The sequence below is a fragment of the Passer domesticus genome, chromosome Z, assembly GCF_036417665.1.
Source record: "Passer domesticus isolate bPasDom1 chromosome Z, bPasDom1.hap1, whole genome shotgun sequence".
In the NCBI taxonomy this organism is placed as follows: Eukaryota; Metazoa; Chordata; class Aves; order Passeriformes; family Passeridae; genus Passer; species Passer domesticus.
The window spans coordinates 20,836,896-20,855,031 of record NC_087512.1 but is presented as its reverse complement, the minus strand read 5'-3'; positions in this window follow the sequence as shown (position 1 = coordinate 20,855,031).

The following is an 18,136-nucleotide window of genomic DNA, read 5'->3' as shown; positions in this document are numbered from 1 at the left end:
TGTGTCAGACTCTGAGGTTTTTGTCTCAAAGACTTCTAAGGAACCCAATTAATACAATTTAAAGGTTCAGGAAATATCTTGTCATGGCAAAACTGATCACATGTTTAAAAAGTATGATTTATTTGCAGGCCTGTTTCTATTGGTTTTGTGATTAGGTAGTTATTTATTTTGGAATATCAGCTTTCTTCCTGTGTTCATTCTCCAGTAAAGTCACTGTCTTGTAGCTACAATATTCAATCTACTAAATGTTACAGTCATGTCCCAAATTCAGCTTTACTCTTTTACAATAGGATGTAAACAACAGAGGATAGTGTTACATAAACCTCTAAATGTGTTCTGCCAAACCGTCTCATACTTTTTGATTTCCATGCCTGTTGATAACCTCTCCAGCATTCCCCAGCCTAGGACTTCTTGACTCCTCTCCTTGACTCCTGCATAAAGATGTACAGTTTCTCTATTCATCCCTTGCTGTCCCTCAAGAGTTCACCCTTCAAATATTTATTCCTAGGCCTGTAGTCTTTCCTATCTTACCAAGAGTTGTGCTTTTCTTTGGATCAGATTATACCTATATCACTCAAACAACTCGGACAAAGACTTAAATGTATCAGCTGGATGCCCTATTTCTTCCAGGTCCATTCTTACAGTGACTTCCATCTTCTATCCTGTGGAAATCTCATTTGTGCCTTCCAAATATGATTTTCACCTTCCTCAAAATAAATCTGTCACTGCAGCAGAAATACACATAAAATAGTCTTGCTTTGGCTCAGCCACAGGTCTCTGAAGCAACCAGGCAGAGGTCAGTGGGAGTAGGAGTGACAGTGTCCTGAAGGAACAGACAGCACAGGACATGGTTCTGGCAGAGCTGTGCCACAGTGGGGACTCATGGTGTGCCAGATAAAATCTTCAGGATCTGGTGTTTCATCCAGCTCTCATTAACATGCACTGGGAGTCCTGTCACTAGCTCAGAGAGAAACTGGGCCAAGTCTTACACCCTTTCAAAGTTATTTAAAATCTTGTTGCCATCAGCATCCATTTGCCATGCTTCTAAATGTCAGGATTTAAAGTTGTTTTCCTCAAATGTTAGTCACTAGCTTTCCATGATATATTCCATTTCATACCAATCCTAATTGTACTGTTCTATAAGGATGTATGTTCTACAGGATCCATTGTCATATCCCCTTCTGATGCAATTGAGCACAAAATTCAACAAGATTTTAAAATTCTCTCTGCTAAAAATATGAATTAAATTCCTCCCACATACTCCCACTCTAATGTTTCTCTAAAATCTATTTATCTTAGTCACGACCTTACAAGCATGAACAGAATGTGGCAAATATTTCACAGTGTAAGAATGTGTCTAAACTTCGAAAAAAAGTTGATATAGCTGAAAAGGTATAATTTCCACACAGCATTCTGGTTTTATACAGTGATAAAATAATAGAGATGCCAGAGAAGGTATTACTTTGTATTTTGCACTTTACTTTTACTTTATTTCTCTCTGCTAATTGAGTACTGCAAGTTACTAAGTGTTTTCAGCCCCGCCATGAAAGCTGAATATCATCAGTCCTTGCTTGTCAACATTCAGTAATTTACAGGACTAAGCCCTTTAAAAAATAAGTGATTTCCAACTAACAAAACCGTCTACTTAGGGTAATTTTCTGCTCATATTCCAATCAAGTTTTTTGGTATCTTCAAGAATAACAGGACAAGGTATTCAGGAAATGGTAATAAACTGGGAACACAGAAAAGGAGTGTTCTTAACTGTGTTTTGCCATTTTGTAAAAAATCTGAATAACAATATATAGAAAAGACAAAGAAGAATTCAAAACAAATAGGTTGGTTTAACATTGTCTGACTCTACTAGAATTTATTGGAATTTTCTAGAACATTCTTTACTTTTTCTTCAGGGATGAACAGTAAACAGTCTTAGATTATGATATTATTAAGTTTGCATTCAAAACAAAAGTCAAATTGCCCAAGGTAAAACAAAAAGACTGTCAACATTGGACCATCCCTGTGTATGTTCTGGGATAGATCCAAGAACAATATGTTCTGGAAAAAAAGATTATGCGCCAGAGAAGTTCAGTCCTGGTCAGGCATTCCCTAAACTCTAGAAATGTGTAATCTGAGATAACAAAAATATGTCACAGGCATCTTCAGTATTTATTGATGCCATTTAGAAAGCATGAGGTCAGAGGCAATAAACTTGCTGCATAATGTTGTTCCATGTTACTGCATATGGCAAAAAAGGACTGACTTTTTTCCACACTAAATGGCAGTGTTTATTACACCATATACAAGTGCTAAACCAAGTAATGATGTCTATTTTGTTTACGTTTCTGGTAAATGGTAAATTCTGTTATTAATCTAGAAGGTGATCCAAGTTACCATGCTTCAAAATAAGAAACTTATTTTTAAATGCATTTATTTTTAATTTATAATTGTCTTTGAAGGACTTTCTCTACAGGGGACCATATGGAAAGTAACATAATTCACACTCCATTCAGGGGAGCAATATACCACCAACTCATTAACATAATTTGGTTGACATGAGTCAAAGAAAAAATGCAAGCCACACGCACCCAAAGTCTGAAGCAGCATGATTCTGCTGAGTTCACTCCAAAACATCTGTCTTGAGAAAGGGTGTTTGTTATACATGAGCTGTCAAAGAGCATCTTGAGAGAGTTTAGAAAGACCCCTTCCAGACCTATGGATATCCCTCTAGACTGAAAAACTTCCACTCTGAAATTTGTTTCTGCAAGAGCATTCTTTCCTGAACAACATCTGATATCATCCTCATATCAATATTTTTCTCAGAAAATGACAACAACAATAACAACAACAAAAACCACCAATAAACAAACAAAAATCCAAAGCAGCTTGTATAATCAAATACATTTTGGTCCCAGATATTAAGGCACAGCACAAGAAGAACATAATGACAGAGTGTTTCACCCAATAAAAGTTTTAACTCTTTTCTAGGTATGGCTTTCAATCTAATCTACTTTTTAAAGGAAAATTCAGTTCAGGATATTGCGTCTGTTTTTTCACAGATTATGTAGATAGGCTGGACCTGGCCTTAGAAAAAACTGCCTAGGCTGATGTCAGTAAGGCTAGAGTAGAAAGGAATATAATTACGCTTCAAATGGCAATTCTGCCCTTTTTTTTTTTTTTTTTTTTAATTCTGCTGGAATTATTTCACCTCTTCCTTCTCTCTTACCCAACTCCATCAGCTGATGGGGTGTGTGCAGGATGCACAGGCATGCATGCTGTTCTGGCACAACCTTCCTTACAGCTTTCTGAATCTCTCTTTTAATGAAGGTGTTGAAGAGCACAGATCCTAAGGTTGAGCCCTGTGGAACCCAACTAGTGACAGGTCAGCACTCTGATGTCACCCCATTCACTGTAACCTCTGTGCCTGACCCGTGAGCCAGCTGCTCTCCCATCATGTGATGTGTTTATCCAGCTGTGTGCTGGACATTCTGTCCAGAAGGAGTTGATGAAACCTTCCAAAGAATAGTACTTTGCACTTTGCATTGACTTTCTACTTTTTCAAAGCATCATCCCCAGCTGTCATGATAATACCCAATTTTATCTTTATTTTCCTTATCTGTTCCAATGAGGTGCTTTCAGAAAATCAATTCAACAGACTTCATTTTTCCCCCTGTAATTTGGTACTGAAAATATTGCAGAGAACTGGACCAAGGACTGACTCCTGTGGAACCTCATCACCTAAAATTTGTTTTAGTAGTACCTCCTGGCTGTTTCTTGTCTCCCAGATAATATTACCCCCATTTTAAGGGCTGCCTCACATAGGTAATTCTTACTTAGTAATGCTAGAAAAAAAGTCATACAAACTGGCATGATAATCTCCCTAATCTAAAAATATTGAATTATTCCTGTTTCTCTGCCTGAAAACTCTTCATCAAGTGGTATAAGACTAACAGACATTGCTTACTCCTGACAAATCTATGTTTCCTTCTATGCACCAATACTTTAAAACCTGTGTTAATTTTTAGTTTCCAAGAACTAAGAACAACCTGGGAGCTTCATAGTTCTGAACTCTTTATTTTACCCCAGTTCATAGAGATAGATACCTTGCTCATGCCTGCCCTCGGACTTTGCTTTTTCCTGCTCCCTCACATTTTCCAGAGCAGGCTGTTAACAATACTACTATCGACTGCGACTACAGTCGATAGCTCTTTTTATTTCTCTCTCAGTGAGGGTCACTGAGCCCAGGAAGTCTGAAAACATCTGATTTGCCTGAAAAAACTCAGTCTTCTTTTCCTTCAAACTCATTGTTCATGATCATTGCCTCGTGTCAATTCTTCCTAGGGTGAAACCTGTTGGAATTATATTGGCTGGGGAAAATGTCCTGTGGCAGTCAGTGTCAGCTTGCTTTGGTGACTGACAAATTGAGTTACACAGGAGCTCTGCAATACTAACGCCATCTGTTGTTTGATTATAATCAATAGGTATCATGATATGCCTGTGGAAAGTGATGTTTGATTACTTTTACATGAAGGCAGTACAAAAATATCTCTTATTTCAAAGTATCAAAATATGAGCTGAGAAGCTGGCAGATAAATTATTAGAACAGTCTTTGTACTGATAAACTTTTGAACTTTCATTGAACTTGTATACTAAGAATAGGCAGTTTTTCCAAGAAGAAAATTCACTAGACAACCTACAATTTTTCTTTCATATGTTTAAGAAGATGTTCAATCTGGTAAGAAAATAATAGTAATTTATGCCTTTGATTGTAGTTCTATAGTCAGAGAGAAGCAGCCATCATCATCAGCTGCTGTCTGAGTCACAGTCCTATTAAAGAGGTAGATACCACCTTAACTGGATGAAGCCTCAATATTTTGGCTTAGGTGACCAAGAAGCTTCCACCTCCCTCTGAAAGGAAAACATCACTATCAGCTGAATTACTCCTGCCTGAAGACTTGGCACAGAAATATGAAATCCTCCTTTCTCCTCCTCTTTCTCCTCATATTCCTTAAGATGAGACAGTCATACTCCCTCATGCATGAGTAAACAGGCTCTAGGCTGACCTAATAGCTGCAAACCCACTTTCTTCAGGCCGGGAGAATTTGAGATCCAGCATCCTGCTCTAAATAAACTGATATCAACTAAAAATTTGTATATAATTAATAATGCAGGTGATTATTTTTTACTACTAACCCTGCTGTGAAGGAAGACTGAACCCATTAAAAAGTATAATTAGTCAGTGCACAGGACACAAACTGTAAGATTTCCTGATAATCTTTGTTTCATCCTCCTTAAAACACAACACAAGGAAATGAGTCAAGGAGGAGGACATATGTGAAGGAATGATTTGCAGAAAAGTTATCTCATCTGGACATTTGGGGTATGAAGTCATGTCTTTTTGACTCTCATTGGAACAAGTCTATCCTTAAAATCCTCTATGCCATGAGATCTACAGTTGGGCAGCTATATTCAGGTGAAGGTGTAGAGGGTATGAACACGGACTACTGGTTCATTCTGTGAAAACCAGCAGAATCTGGAACAACAGGCTACCAGGAGTTCTGTTTTCCCCACTTCCTCTGGATCCAGCTCACTTACAGAATTCAATGAGGTTAGAGGGAATTTAGGGGAATATGAAAAGAACTGACAGCCAATCACAGCCCCTTGCTGGTCTCATTGGTCCTTTTAGGGAAAGGAGGCGATGGATGATCCCAGGCTGGGTACAGCAAGACTTTCCTATCTCCACTGCAGCACCATAAGTGAGCTCTGTTTCTGCAGCTACCCCACTCCATTCCCTCTGATCTGTTGCTTCTCATGCTTTTAACATGAGACTCTTATTCTGAATGCTCTGTTGCTCTGAAGCAGACTTCCATGCATCTCTCTTTTCAGGAATATATCCTTTTCCTGCCTCATCTTTCTGGTACAGTTATTCAGTAACTTCCACTTATGACCTCTAACTGAACATTTTCAAAATTGAAATTTCCCACTAGTTTAAACAGGTCTTGTATCAGTTCTATGTTAACAATTTTAAAGGTGCCGAGGTTGCCTCACTTAAAGAAGTCTTCTGCAACTTAAAGAAGTCCTCCGCAGCAAGCATTGCACAGACTGCTTTCTTCTATAATTAGAAATGAAGTCTCACAATGATTTTTATTCCTCTTGGTTTTTTTTGGTTTTTTTTAGCTTTTAGAAAGAAGTGTTGCATAAATTCCTGTGAGGTCGGAGGTATGAGGTGATATCAATCTGGCAAAACAGAATTCCCTGCAGTGGATTAGCCCTTCTGAGGATGCTTAGCACAGAAAGAGAAAGCAACACTGCCAGCTTGGGAGTGTGTGTATCCTGAAACAGGTGTGTGGTTGATGAACTTAAAACTTTTGATATGAAACATGCCTCTGACAAAGGTGTTCCCAGCATGATGGTCTTCTTCTACCCTTATCCTCTTCTCCCAAAATGATTTCTCTTTGTTTTGATCTGTCTCTTATTTGTCTTATGTGTGCACTGCAGAAAGGGCTCACAGCTCTGCTGCTTCTCTGAGTTTCTCGAAAGGGCTCATGTCAGGGATCAGCGCTGGCAAGGAGGCCAAGGGGATTACCACATCTGAGCAATCCCTCTGATGCACCAAAAGTGGGTGAATGCCTGCAACCCACCTGCAGGTAATGGTCCCTGAACAGTGGTGAATGCCACCTGCCCTGTGCTGGGCCCATGGTGGGAACTCTGCTGTGCACAGCATCCCTTCTCAGCACCTGGAAACATTCCTAGGCACACCTGCTTTTACCCTGCAGTAATGTTTTTCCTCTTCCTCAAAGCTTCATGCTCAATTACTGACGACTGCTCTACTCCAGATCGCCCCAAAAGTGACATCTTTAATAGTTTACTGTTAAATCTGATCACTGCTGGTCAGAAAGCAAGTTGCAAGCTCTACTGAATATTACCCAAAAATAATTTCCTGAGTGTTAGCTCCACGGGTAGGAGATAGGCTGACAGTACCTCTTATGTTGATTTTCTTGCCAACTGTGTTGCTCTGACAGCCTCGTGGCGAGGTTAAAGGTTAAAAACAGTCATGAAAACTGAAGTTTTCCTGCTACGGTTAGAAACTGGCACAGAGAGCGTCTTCCTTCTTCATTCAATAATGAGTTTAAACTTTACTGTCTAGCACCATTTGTCAAAAATGTTCCTGTAGGACAGTTTGTTTTTCATTGGAAAATAAGAAGCAGTTGGAATCCAAGCCTTCAGCAAGGCTGTGAGTGGGTGTTCCATGTGAAAGACAATACAAGGGAAAAGTCAAACCCAGAGGGAAATCTCTCCTCTCTCAAAAATCAAATAATTTCTGACTTATCTAAGTAAAACTATATAGAATTAAGTTGAAATAAAATGTTCTTTCATTTTTTTCTTAAATTTTACCTTTGAAGCCAAGTCAAACAAAAATATTAGACATGCCATCTTTGTTTCCTAGTTGTTCCTTTGTTTCCTAGTTCTGTTACAGAGTTCCTGCCACTTGGACAGTGGAGAATGAAAGTTTGACTACTCCTTACAAGGCAGCTGATGTGCACAGATGCTCAGGAACAGCAGTCTGAAAATATCCTGGACATAAGTCTGAGGAACTTTTTATCCTTTTATCTGTAAAGAGTTTAAAATGAGGCAAGTCTCTTAGGCTTGATTTTCCAATAGAAAACATGTTAATAACATAAAAGAGTTATTAATGTATGACATCAGCCTCACAGAACATCCCGTCCAAAGATGGACTTTGGCCATCCTCTACTATTCCATTTTATTAGAAAATCCCTTTCTCCATGTTCCTTCTTCCAACACTTTTCCCCAAGGAAATCAGGATTAAGACATTTCTTTCTGCCTCCTTCCAAGTATCCGCAAACTCCAGACCCCAAAGTCTTTTCCCTTTAACAATATTGAGTACTCTAATTGCAATATGTACTATACATGCAAATTTTAGTCATTAGGTTGAAATTAGTTTCTTATTGAAAGTAAGCAGCAGTGTCCCTTGAAGCAAAAAACAATTTCTTTGTAGCAGATCAATAGCACATGGAAAGGCGTTGTTAAATTGAGTACTTACCTTATTGTGTATGCTGGCAAACTTAAGTACAGGAGCTTCTAGACAAAGGTATACTGGAGAGAGTGGTAATAATGTGGTAAAACCCTCATCTGAGACTGTGACAGCAACATGTTTGAATCAGATTGTATGGAAAAATCAATTTGAATCCTAAAAAATATAGAACTCAAACAATTTGCTTCTTGCTCAAACTGTGTAGGCATCAGCAGGTTTAGGTCATAGGAGAGACTATCTGTAGGTTTTAGTAGTCAGCAAAAGAGATTTGAGAGTAAAGACGATACTGAAAGAAAAAATAATAATTGCCTTTTTTTCCCTCAGAATATCGTTCTAGTTCACTTTTGCAAATCCATATGCTAAGGCCAAAACCACAGGAATTTCTGTGCTACCCTAAATGAGATCAGTGCAGCCTGGAGCCACAGAATGCTAACTAAGGCACCAACAGCTCACTTATGGCTTCCTTACATAACACCAGACCAAAGTGGGTGAATCAGACACCAAGTCAGGAGGCTCTTTTCTATTCTCAGCTCTTTTCATAACTGTTCCCGTGGCTTTTGGTAGATTCTTCATCTGAACTGAAGGATGACTAGAACCAATGTTTTTAAACAGGGGTCCTAACAGTTATACATTTAATTTTGAGTGATATTGCATCTATGGCACTGAAGAAACAGTGTACTTCTAAACATTACTTGTTTATTTTGAATTTTAAGTATGGATTTATGCAGCAAGCTTACACTCCCAAGTGTGGAAGTGTGTACCTCTTATCTGCAAAATCAGGGGGAATGTATGAAAAAACCACAGCCATGTAGCACCCACTACAGGAGCAAATATGACACCTAATCCTTCTACAGGGGTACAAACAAGCTTTACAGTATTATTGCATGGAATAACTGGAATTGCTGGCCTGGGAGTCTTTCCCAGATTGGCATTCTGTATCCATTCTGGACAGTCTAATGGTGCTCACCAGAAAAATCACTCCTGCGTCCTCTGGTTTGGATAAGTCATCATCCTCACATGGTGCAATGAATCAAAATGGGCACACATATGGAACCCAGACAAATGTGTCCCATTTCATATGTTCCACTGCAGCATATGGAGGGCATGGTACTACAGCCCACAAGATGTAATTCTCCAAAATCTAGGGAAGAAAAATATCCTGAGGGTGATTCACCCTGCAGTTGAGAAACCCAGTTACAGCAAGGATTTCTGAAAAATCTCCCTAACTTGCCATATGATTTGCTATTACAGACATATGCAGACACATATTTAGCTTAACTTTTGGAGGACTATCCTGTCCAGTGACCTTCCTCCATTCTGTGTTAATTCAACAGGTGCGAAGAGCAGTGATTTTTCCCTCTTTCAGGCAGAATGACAGTGAAAGAGGTATGGTATTCTTTTCATCAGAATCTAGGAAAGACACGATGACCTGCTGATTTGCACAATCTCTAGCTGTTTGCCAAGTTCAAAGTCCTGCTCTTGTAAACTTTTTCTCATTTATAGGAGTGAAATAGCTCCAGCGTGAGAAACTAAGAGAACAGTATTTGTGATATAGCTTCAGAGATCTGGGAAATCTTTACAAAAATAATAGTTGTGAGCAGATACATAGTACAAATTACATTAGCATGAAAAAGGACAAAAATATCTGTCTTGGATAAGCTTAGAGACTATGGGGAAAGTTAAATATCTTCACATGTCATGATGAAGTCCAGCTTAAGATGCTCAGGGGACAGGCTGAATTATTATCACTATTCCTGCAGACTCCCCAGTTATGGCAAGAAACCAGAAGTTCCAAAAGGACTTTTGAAGGAGAAGGGGGAAGGAGAGAGAGGTCTGCTTGGTTTCAGCACCTGTGCAAAACACTGGGATGAAACAGTTTTAAAGGAGGTGTGAGCTTGATTTGAGCTGGGTTTACCTTTGTAAAAGTTTTTTAATATTCTTACAAAGAACCAGAACAGACCCTGACAGAACACTACGTGTCCCCAGCTTGAACATCAAGGAAAGGCTTTAATAATTCTGCTATGACTAGGTCATGGCTTCTGGGTTTGCTTCCATCCCCTCTGTGTTTTTCATTGAATACATGCAGTAAAGCTGCTAAACTCTGGAGGACAAGCTGGAAGGAAATCTTCCAGGAAGCTCCCTGAGCCCATGGCCATCAGCATTCTTGCTGCAGACCTCAGTGCTGGTTGTAGGGGCATGACAGAGCTGCACCACATGGCACATGTGTTCAATCAAAACAACTCGTATTTTGAGTACTAAATATCTAAAACAAGTAACACAAGAACAAATTGTACCACATTAATTGTTCACAGTAGTTTCTAAAAGAGAAGTGTTTCTAAAAGAGAATATTTGATAAACTGGGTCTTGTTTATGTAATTAGAAAGAGATGAAAATCAGTACATTATTAATTTTAAATTATTAGTTCACTTCTAATATCAGGTTGTCTGAGCTGTTTCCTCAGAACTCCTTACTGAGGAACTCAGAACTTCTTACTTACTCAGAACTCAGAACACCTCCCCAAAGATCTCCCCAGTGCTGCTCCAGAGAGTCCTGTCCACCCAAGGAACCCAGGCCCCATCTCTGATATGAGACCCTGGTGAGTCACAGAGCCTCGGAGCCATTCCCTCGTGCAAGGGCAGTGCTGTGGCACTGACTGCTCCCTCTGCAGACCCGGTGACCAGGGTGATGGAGTTTGGGAGCAAGGGAAGCAAGGCCCAGCAGCATGGTGCACCTCAAGAAAGAGGGAACACGAGAGGAACTCCCTTTCCCACCCTTCCCTGCTCCTCCACTGACAGAAGGCAGCCCCATCCCACTTCCAGGCTGCAGGCTCCCCTGCAGGTTGGTGCTTGACCAGTGGTGATATATGATGGGCTGGAGAGCCTTAGCCCTGCTCTTAGCAGGTGAGGGAGGAATCAGGTCAGCAGGGTAGTGAAGAGGTCCATTCCTTCCCCTGCTTGGTTATTATCTATTATGATTTGTACATGCAGAAGCTGCTGGTTTGGTTTTTTAAAATTACTTTTGTTTGGGAATACACCTTTTTTTTCTTCATCCATTTTCAGTGACAAAATTAAAAAGAACACAACTGTGAAGGAAGAGAGATATTGGAAGAAATTAAATCTGACATTCAAGTTCCTCCTTCTACCTCTAGCCCAATTTTTACAAGGATAGACTTTACCAAATAGAGGAATTGTTAAAAACAAGCAAACAAACAAAGAAAACACAACCTAAAAAAAAAGACCTTTCAGAATATCAGTGGAAATCAACTCAGTATTTTCTGCAAAAATATCTGAGATCACTTTGATCGACATTTTGTCTCTGCCAAAGGAGGGCTCAAAATGATTGTTACTGTACATAGAAGAAAACCCAAAAAGTCATGTCATGATGCCAGTCATAGTATCATCACCTTTCCACTCCTTTCATGTGGGAATTTACTCTATTCATCTCTGTCTTTGACAGTTTCCAAACTATGACAGAGCATTGTCTTTTCCTGTGCAATGATTTTTGTTATATTTCCTAACACACTCTTGCAATGGGTGGTAGCAAGCTTTTTGGAAACCCAAAAGCATTTTACTTACTAGTAATTTATCTGAGCTCATCCTTCTACAAAGTTGTTCTGTTGAAACTAATGGTATCATTTTATGTTGCATAGAGCTGAAATAGGTTAACATAGCTGGTATATACACCATTCATCTTCCATGAACCTGAGGACACTGAACCGGTAGAAAACTTACTCATCCTCATGCATCTTGCACTGCTGGATTTATAGGTACAAGTTAAATGAGGACTTTCTTAACAAAATAAGCATACAGAAGTGTTGTCAGTTCCATCAAAAACATATTCTGTATGGTGCTGCATACAAGCCTTCAGGGATGGGTAGTAATGTTTCTCTTTATAAAAGCTGTAAGGACTACTGATCTTGCAGAGGAATATAATAATTATAAAACATTTTAAAATTCCAACTACCTAAACCATAGTTGTTCTTAGTGTGTTTTGTCTCAGAAAGTGTTTTTTGGATATTCTTCCTTTCTAATCTCATTAAAGCAAGCAGAGTGAGAAGAGAGGCTGGGAAGGGGACACCCATCAGGCCTAGAAAATCTGGTTTCTAGCAAAACCTGTCTGGAAGTTTGGAAAAGGACCCAAGACCTTTGTCTTTTATATAAACCATTATAGGGTCACTCAGCTCTGTAACTTTTTTCCTTCTACCAGCTGATCTGTACATCCCAGTGTCATGCATTACCCACTGTGTGATCAGTAGTTGTTTGCATGAACTTCATCAGTTAAGAGTCCCAAATACCTAATCTAAAAATTAAATTAGATCCAGTTAAAGGTCTTTAAATTGAGTGTGTTCAGTACTGGAGTTACTAAGGCACAATGCCCATAAAAGGCTGTACTTTTCCATGTACACACCTCTGTCTTGGGCATCTGTGGAAGAAGAAACTTCACAGCAACATGAGGAGGTGACACCAGCTATGGATGGGAGCCAGGTCATCAGCGTGGCTACAAAGAGAGTAAGCAGAGGTTTTACTGCAGACTGTTTAGTAAGCTATCCTCCCTCATCTGCTGAGCCCCAGCAAGAGGAATGCAGCAGGGCTTTATTCAGGGTCTCTGACCTGCAGGCACGGAGGAGCAGCCAATCAACACCCACAGGCTGTCTCCCACCTGCCAGGCTGACCACAGTTTGATCACCAGATTATCTCTGCCCTTGTTGCTTACATTTCCCTTTATGGAAAAAAAGGATGGAGATGCCTAACCTATAGTTATACACCAACATCATAAATAATAATTTGATCCTGGATCAAGCTGCAGCCATGAGTTATTATTTCATCCTCCATACATGGAGGTATGCAAGGTGGGAGAGCAGCCCTCTTGCCTCCTCTCAGGCTATGTTTCCAGCTTTCCCAGCTCCACCTTTCGGAGGCTCTCAGGGACTCCGCATACCCAGCACATCCTCTATCCCAATGAGGCTCTTGGAGATTTCCTGAACCATGGATTTGTTTTAAAGCAACAGGTATTACATATAAAGATGCTCTTGGCAACAATCAAAAATAGTTAGGCAGGGTGTATAATACCAGTGACATAATAACCTGGTAGCTGCAAGAAAATTAATTAAAATAGCTTAGTAAATGCATCCATGTTGAAAAGTTTATGAGCACTTCAGCTGTTCAGATGGATAGATAGGTACCCATTCAGAAATAATGACTCAGTAGCTGTTCCCCTTCTGAATCAGTATTCTCTGTCAGAAGCTGTGCAGAGGCTGCTCCACTGCTCTTTGGTACCCACAAATGTGCCAAGAGAATGTGGTTGATGATGAACAGTATTTATCCCTGATAAAGGATAGATAGAGGAAGGGAGGTGAGACAGAATGTGTTCAGGGGATTGTGACACTGAAATTTTGGACTGAATGTTAGAAAATGCTTTATATGGGAAAAAAAGTCAGTCATCTGAGATTTGGCATGTATGTAGGTATTTCTTTCCATAATAATATTTTCTAGAACAATAGGAGGACATATTTAAGAGTTGACTCTGTCTTTCACAGGCCTCTGTGTTTTCTGTTTCTATCTCTTAGATTGTAGAGACCAAACAATAGCTTTGTCTGCTCAGCCCTCTGTCATTATTAAACAAACTGTATGAGTATAGTACCAATAATACTTGGAAAGACCTTCCATCTTAATGGAATAAACATGAAATTAAATCATTCACAACAAAATACCATCTGTCTTTGAAATTAAAAAATACCAAACAAGTTTGCATATTGTATATATTTCCAGACTTCCACATTTCAAGTCCTTGCCTAGCACCTGTGAGTGTTGGGGTTTTGTACAGCCACTCAGCTAACAACTGCAGCACCTAATGAAGTTACGAGTTCATCAGCTCATTATCATTATTTTGCCACCTCCATGACAATATTTTTTAATGTGGCGTGCTATAATGGTAACTACTTATTTTATATAACCTGCTTTGTAGCCCAGAAAAGCAGTCTTTTGTGGGGTGGATTAGAGCCAGCATTTTGCGTGAGCATCTTAGACAGAAATATTATAATTTGCCTAATCTTGTCTAATTATAACCATTTTTGACATCTCTTTTTGTATTAGTATTGTGGTTGTATGACATTTAAGCAAGGAAAAAGACTGTGTAAGAATAAGCTGAACAGGTCTTACTTTACTGAGTGCCCAGTGACATTTATGACATGGTATCAGGAGCAATTATTGTGCTAATTGTTAATTTCTTTATTTATACAGCATTTTCCTGAAGAGCCTACTGGGTGTTCTCTCAGGTAGCTCATCTTTTCATCTGTAAGGTAGCTGATATTTGGCTGGACATACCCACCTGCTTTAAAAGGCTTAGAATGAAGAAAAGTCAGGAGAAAATGTCGTCTTTGGGTCCTGACTTACAAGTGTTAGAAAATCAGGTTTAAAAAAAGAAAGGCGGAAATAGGCAAAACTCCTCAATATGTGGATAGTCTAGAGAAAGAAAGTACACAAGTAAGGGGGTGAACACTGGTCAGAAAGGCTTTATTGTCTGGCACAGGACTGAATTTTTCTGAACTGTTGGATAAGGACATTGAGAACTGAGCAGCGTGTGAGAATTTCATTTATATTGAAGAAGCAAATTGCACACTTCTGGAGTAGTGCTTTTGTCATCTATCAAGGGGGTGTTATACATGATGAATATCTACAAATTTTCTAGAGAGATAAACTCTACCAGGGATGTATCACTTTTGAGTCATTGGCTTCCCAAATGTGGATTAAGAAATAAATGAAATAACTAATGGCACATCTAAGTTATTCTAGTATATGATGGATGACAAGTATCTTGCCAAATAAACACCAGACCTACTAGAGATAACACTGTGTCAGATGTGGGTTTGATAGATACTCAGGAAATTACAGTACAGTTGGTCATATAAGATTAACTTGGATTGACTGAAAATGAGAAGATGTAGTTTAAAAAATGGAGCTTTATATAAAAATAGGTGTAGGACATTGTCAATTTGAAAAGGAAATCTGCAAAATAAAAACCAAGTTCTTGATAAAGTGTGAAATAGTGAAGAAATTAAACATGTGAAATCCAGAAATATTCTTTAATAAAAGATAAAAAAGTTATTGAAAATGAGAAAAGAGAGAATATTCTGGAAAGACTTTAGAAACAGCTAGATAAGCTGTCATTTTCAAAAGCTATTAGAAGTCAGCAAAGAGGGGGAAAAAAGGAACAAAAGGCACATTTTGGGGCTCAAAATTCAGTTTTAGCTATACTTTACAGAGAAAATAAGGAATAAACTATGAAAAGTGAAGTAATCATATAAATAAAAAGGAAAAAAGAGTGGAGTAGTTTGCTTTGCAGCTACATAAGGGAGAGAGAAGAGAAATTAGGGTTCAAATTTAGATAGTTTGCTCTAGTTTTAATAATAAGCAGAGATTGAGCAGTGAGGTAGGAGCAGGATGGAATGGAAATGAAGATTTGGGAACACAGCTCACCACAGCTGGGATTAAATTAAAATTTATATCACATAATGGATCCAAGACAAGAAGAAGAATTGTCTGTTGACAAGGAGGGGCATAGTTGATCACCACCATTGCAGTAAAAGACCTGCCACATGAAATTGCAGGTCCAGAAACAAGGAATTTTTATAAATCTTTCCAGTAAAAGTAATGTTGCATGACTTCAGAACAGCATCCATAGACTCTGGCATTGAGGACCAAAGGAAATGGACTTGAACAACACTACTCTTAGACTCATTTTAGTATTAAGAAAAGCTTTAGACAGAAGACCATGCAACAGATACTTTGGGAAGGGGAATCATGATAGAACAATTTATTATCCTATTTTACTGAAATAGTAGATTTTTAAAATAAACATAATTAAGTATTTAGTAAGACAATAAAATGTGATAATTACATATGATTTAATAATGCACCACATAGGAAGCTATTAACATGGTGAAAATAGGAGTGAATAAAACTTCAATACATGCTTTAAACTAGACAGAAGGGAGATAAAACAATGGATCTCTTCAGAGAAAACTACAGGCACATGGATTTTCCAGTGGGGCCTCTTATCAATACATTTCAATACAAATATTAATTTATTTTCTTACCATGGCACAGAAAATAGGGCTGTGCAATGAACGTCAATCAGAGTATCACAGAGGAAAAATTCTGAAAGTAAGTGAGACTGATACTACAAAACAGGATTAAAATTAACCCTCCCAATGCAAGACCTGGAAATTATGCAGATTTCTGCTGAAAACAGGGAGTTTGTCACCTGGAAATAGTGTAAAAGGACAAAAATTTAGATACCCTGATCTTTCTAAGGATGACAACACGCTGTTACTGCTGCTGTGTGGGTCTGTGGAAGAAGAACAGCAAATGCAAACCAAGGTTGTGTAAGGAGTGGTGGCACCACTGGACAAGGCCCTGGGGAGTTGAAGCAACTATGTTCTTAGTGGAGGTACAGAGCATAATGCAAGGGCTGATTAAATGTCAGTAATGGGAGGTTTTTATCATTTCTACCTTCTCACAGTTCCTGATCATTCTTTGTGCCTCTGTTTACACATCCGTGTGTGCAAACACACAAAACTTATGATTTTCCTCACTGGAAAAATGAAACTGATTCAACTGAGTTACAGTTCGGTGTGAATGCAAACTCCAAAGCAATGGATAATGGTCTCTCTGTGTTTCCCATTTTGAAACCCAGGACATCCTGACCTGGCCCCCAGCTCCGATGTATCTCCTTTCCCAGCAGGGCTCTCCTGTGCTTGCACTGCAGCTCTGCTGTGCAGCATGAGCTTGTGTGTTTCTCCCAGCCCAAGATGGGCAAGTTGACAGCTGATAAAATGGGTAATGTCTCTTTCACAGCTGAAGCAGGGCTGGAGCTGGCTGTGATGCCTGCACATGGAGAACACATACACAAGAGCCCGTGTGCATTGGTGGAAAGCATTAGCTGTCTCACCCTGGGTGATACATTAGCTGAGCTGGAGGGTTAAGTGCATGTGGAGATTGAATGACCAGCCTTCAGGAGCATCTCAGTGCAGCTGCAGCTGCACTTGCAGAGGTCACCTGGCACATTCTCTGATGCAAACAGAGGTATCTGCATCTATATATTCAGCATCTTTCCTTGATTCACTTAAATAATTAAACACTGTGTTCTTGCATCAAGAACAATTCCACCACCCCCTTTCCATGTGCACAAAACTTTCATTCCTCTCTTGACAGGGAAGTAAGTCTCTTGTCATTGAATGCGACGTAGTCAAATTGACGTATATTGTTAAATCTTAACTAGCAGCTGACATTAAATCGGAATGTACTGAAAAGAAAATGGCTCTAGCAATGTTACTTCCTCAATTTGCACAATGACTTATTTTAAAACATAATAAATATTAACTGGTTTTGAAAACCTGCAACTTTCAATTGTCAGAGATTTCTGTACTTTAATTCTTCATAGAAAAATTGTAATTTGCATACTGCTTCTGAGAAGGGGAAAAATACAGTTTCAGTTTTCATATATTGTAGCACTGTAGAGAATGATCTCATTTCTTGTAATGTTGTATCCTGTCCCCAAATCAATAAATATTTTAAGCATTTAATGCATTTATCAACTCTCCTGTAAAAAAAGTACAGAAGAACCTATGCAATGGTGTCAAAGATATCTCCTGCATAGAGGGAGTCTCACCAATCTCTTGGGTGATTCTCCACCTTGAAATTTAACTTTATATCTTATCCAACAGCAGGGCAAGAAGTGAATCAATTCCGTGTTCCCCCAAGAAACCAGATGCTGGTTTTCCTTGTAGAAATTCAATTCTTCTAGCAGATAGATGTTGTACATTTTTGCACCATGTGAAATTTCACAGGTTACTCTTATAAATAAAATATGAGAATATTATTAGATGTGATATGTGATTTAATGACAAAAACACACCTTTAGCTAAATTGGTCCAGGCAGATTTATTCCTTTCCTTACAAGTAATGGCTTGCACTAGTAAATAGTAAATATAAAAGAAACTGCTCCACTCCTTTTCTTTAAGATATTTAAGGGAGAGTAATGAGGTCAGATACCCTAGTATGAAATTTAATAGGACTAAACTATTTGATT